At 34.9% G+C, this 4,606-nt stretch overlaps 1 pseudogene; it reads left to right on the forward strand.

Moving 5' to 3' along the window:
* The window catches only part of LOC109374410 (rho GTPase-activating protein 20 pseudogene), a 5,282-nt pseudogene extending 4,278 nt beyond the window's left edge, over window positions 1-1,004 (forward strand).
* The last annotated feature ends 3,602 nt before the right edge of the window (window positions 1,005-4,606 follow it).

Genomic DNA, 4,606 nt, shown 5'->3' on the forward strand with positions numbered 1-4,606 from the left:
AAAAAAAAAAAAGCTTAAAGTTATTACCGACAAGTTGAAGCCTACACTCTTCAACTGGGCATCTATAACTCTCCCCAGGTGGTGCCAAATGCCTCTTCAGCCTGCGATCATGGCCTCCCCAGACCATCCTCACCCCTCCAGAACTCTCATACCCTGCCTGCTCTTAACCCTGCAGCACGGCTAACAGAGCCTCCCACAGAGCAGATGGTGCATCGCAGACCCTCACAGTCCCAGCCACTACGTACTGTGTCGATCACCTGCAGATCCAGACATGGTTGGTGATAGAGGTCTCTGTCTTAACCCTCAGTGACTATGACCTTCACCAGCCTGAGGTGGGAGGTCTTTTAACCCTGAGCAACTTTGACTTAGACCATTCTAAACATGAAGAAATTAAAATGGACGGCCCGTGGCGTTCAGGCTAGTGATCATTGCAGCACCATATGGAAAGGCCACTCTGCAGGATCATGCGAGGACCCCATCCTGTCCACAGCTGCAGCAGATGCTCCAAAAACCCTGAGGCAACACTGGTGCTGCTCAGAGCCCAGCATTGACTATCCAGATTCAGGGAGTTTTCCTAGCTCAGGGAGTTTTACGAGAAAAAGCTATGCAAGTCCAGCTGTGATGCAATTCTCTCACAAAAAGATGAGGACTATATGAAGCAGAATCAACCCCTACGGAAAGAGGGTAAGACGTGTTTTAAGCAGAGCTTAGTCACAGGCACTGATATCAAGAAAAATGCCACTAATAAAAATGTTAAGAAGAAAAGCTTGTCTGGTAAGGAAGGAAATCATGGGAAACTTTCCGCTAAAGCCAAGCCAGTGGCCATTTCTGTGGCATCTTACAGTCACATGTCCTCACAAGATCATCCCAGGAACCAGCCCTTTGATTCAGGTACATCAGGATACTNTACCACCCTGATAGTTAACATGGATTTTGGAGTCAGCCTGTTTAGGTGTGAATCCCTCCTCAGCCAGTTATTTTGTAATCTTGGGCAAAATACCTAATCTCCCTATACTCAGAATCCTCGCGTGTCGAGTGGAGAGAGATGAACAGTACTGGTCCCATAGGGTTGTTATGAGGCATAAGTAACACAAGTTAAGTCACTTAAAACAGTGGCCATTACAATGTTATATGCGTTTTCAAATTTGTCATCATCATCACTCACTGTCTGCGGCAAAAGATCCTGACTATGCCATATGATGTAAAGAATGTCATAAGGGAAGATATATTAGGTTAAATCCCCCGGTATGATTACAAAACACAACAATGATTTTTTAACATTTACCTTAGCTTCATACAATTCAGAAAACATTTTGAATGCCGTTATAATAAATAGACATGGGTATTATAAATTACTTTATGGTTCAAATCTTAAACTATAAAAACAGTTCACTGAGATTAGTAAATTTAATTTTAAGAACACTTGGAAATGTAACACAATATCGCCACCTAGTGGATAGTGCATTAAAAACAATTTTGTAGATAGTGCTTACCCTCTACCTTGGGGGGGTGGGGGGGGAGCCTTTTCAAAAGATAATGTATTCTAGAATTCTACACTTGAATCCTATATAATTTTACGAACCAATGTCACCCCAATAAATTTAATTGAAAAGCATACTCCCTTAACTATTGTAAAAGGGATTAAAAATAGGAAATACCACAATAGCAGCACTTTCAAATCATATAGCTAAAAATACTTTCTGCTAAGTTGTGTATCTCAAATTTGTTTCTAAAACAAGGAAACAAGAGTTAAAGTAGTTTTTTGTTCAGAATTTAAAGTAGATAGAAGAGCATGCAAGTAACCAGATATTTCACGATGACTTACCAATTAATGCAAAAAATATTAGCTGAAACAAACTTATAAATTTCAAATCATAAGGTGAGGCATCTTAAAAAGCCATTTCCTATCCCTACTTGCTATCTGACTCTCTCCTGAAGCATCCCTAATAAACAGAAATCTTGCCTCCAGTGAGCAGGCAAGCTAACTTTTCTCTGGGCCCATTGCTCTGTGGAATGAAACTTAGAAAGTGTATGCTTCTCATGCGTTGAAATCTGCTGGTCCTTGATTTATACTTCAGGGAATATAGAATATTCCAATCCTTCCAAATAATTATTCTTTAATTATGTGATCTTATCCAATTATAGGATCGCTGCTTCTCCACGTTAAACATCCTGTACATGTTTTAGCCATTTCTCTTGCAATACAATTATAAACACTCATCTGTTCATGTTTCTTTAGTTTCTAGTATTTCTAAAAATGACTACATCCAATACAAAAAATAACATGCCATGACTGGTCTGGCAAATGCAGAGTAAAGACAGATTACTACCTCATTCTCCATATCCTACTTTTTTTAATGAAAAACTTTCACTGTGAGGCATGCAGTCAAAAACGCAGTCGGGAATCAGACCAATCTATGATCTTAGGTGAACAGCACTGACTTCAGGCAAGTTACCTTGTCTGCTTGACCTTTATTTTCTCCAGGAGTCAAACAGGAATCAACATCTGCCTCATGGGAATATGAGTAGGATCAAATGTGACCATAACTGTAAATCAACCAATAAAACACCTAGAGCATTATGTGCTCAATAAATGATAGCAATTATTATTACATTTCCTCCTTCTCTTCTTCATTTTGGATGTGCCATACATACATATAAATGGTTTAAATGAACTGATGTAAGCTTCAATTAGTGTGAAATATCAATACACAGTCTAATATTTTTCTTGTCTGAAAAATACTGTATCTCTTTTGGTCTGATGTGATGCACTGACATCAAATTAAATTAACATTCAATTCATCAAATGCTCTTTTTTAAAAAAAGCACAATATAAATGTATTATCGGATTATTTCACTGTGACAAATTTCTTACCCTAGAAATAATTTCCAAATGTTAAAAATTAAGCGTTGGATTCACGGATACGTGTTACAAACATAGAACCTCAACCTATCCATTTCTATTATAATTTTCTCAGTGATACAAGGTTTAGTACATTGAAAATGTTTGTCTTGTTGTCAAACTTTAAATATATAAAATGTACCCTAAATAAGATAATCAAGTTATCCTTAAAGTAGTAAAATACAGCCTAAAACAATACAAAATATTTGTAATTGGTTGAAATCTCTTTTTTCCTTAAAAGTCTAATAACCATCAGTTCTGCTATTATAATTTAATGGTTGACAGTTACTTATTTTTATTTTAAATAAACAGCAATAATTTTGAAATCACATCTTATTATAAAAACATATATTTACAAGTAAATACATGTAGAAGTATTAAACACTACAGTAAATAAAAAAATAAAAACTAGGTCAGAAAATTTGGGCAAAAGTTTAGGATGGTTCTCATTATGAAACATGTGATTTATAGCCTAAAATTAGCTAACAGTTATATAGTATTTTTTCTAGGATATTCGCTTCTTTCTATACTTCATTCAGTATACATTTACTCAATATTTATTATTTAACTTATTTATGAACTTTATGGATATACGGCGGGGGCTGAATTCTTTTTGAAATAAGGCTAGTCATGGGCCAGGCACTGACCAGAGTTAGGACAAATACTATTCTCATTTCAAATGAAGATCAAAGATTAAACTATTGGGTTGTCGGAAAAGTCATGATGCATTTTTGCAACGAAAAACATAGAAAAACTATGTCATGACTTTTCCGACAACCCAGTATTTGCCTTATTGATTCCAAAGCCACAATCAAATACAGAAACCCTAACTACCATGTTCAATGCTTTTTCTACAAGCCCATGGTTCCTAAGTCATGTTTAAATTTCCACTAGAAAAAAATTTTTTCATGTTATATTTGCAAACTTCTTGTTTCACTTTTCAATGAAATTCTAATTGCTTCAAAATAATAAATGCTCTCTAACCTAATTAACATGAATTTCTCTATATGAACATTTTACTTAAAAGTGAGTTTAACATGCTAGTCTACTGTAATTTAGGGGGTATAAATAAAAATTGAGGATCTCTTTTCTTCTCCTCTCGTGTCTTCAATTATAAATAAAAAAAATTGTACAGTGGCAGTTAAACTCAAACTAGAAATATTCTACGTTAAGCCATTCAATTAGAAATCAATTGCATTAAGCTATTTCTATAAGGTGCTTTATGACAGACTAAGCACATTCCACAATAACTTTAAGGAGGAAGAGGCCAAAGAGCTAACATCATTTCTTTTGCCAAAATGACATGCTATGTTTAACCTCAGGAACACTGTAAAAATCATTTAAATACATAGTCAAATACATTAGAAAAGATTTCTGGGTACCCACTAAGAGAAGACATAAATAATATGGGAGGAAAAACACCGCACACTGGAACCTTACTAATGCTACATAAAAATGGTACTCTACAGAATTTCATGTAAGATAGAAAAAGTTAAAAAAGAGTTAAACATATTATGGAGTAAATTTTTTGACATTAATATAATCCTACTTACATGCTTTAATAACGATAATCGCAAAGCTCCACAGGCCCTCTAGCTTATCAATACTTTTATAATCACCTTTTAATCAAGAAATCCAATTAAGTCTAATTTTTTAAAACTTCAGGTTAAAAATATTTATTTGATAACTCTTGAAAAATGTTCA

This window comes from Hipposideros armiger, unplaced genomic scaffold (assembly GCF_001890085.2).
Source record: "Hipposideros armiger isolate ML-2016 unplaced genomic scaffold, ASM189008v1 scaffold_820, whole genome shotgun sequence".
Lineage (NCBI taxonomy): Eukaryota > Metazoa > Chordata > Mammalia > Chiroptera > Hipposideridae > Hipposideros > Hipposideros armiger.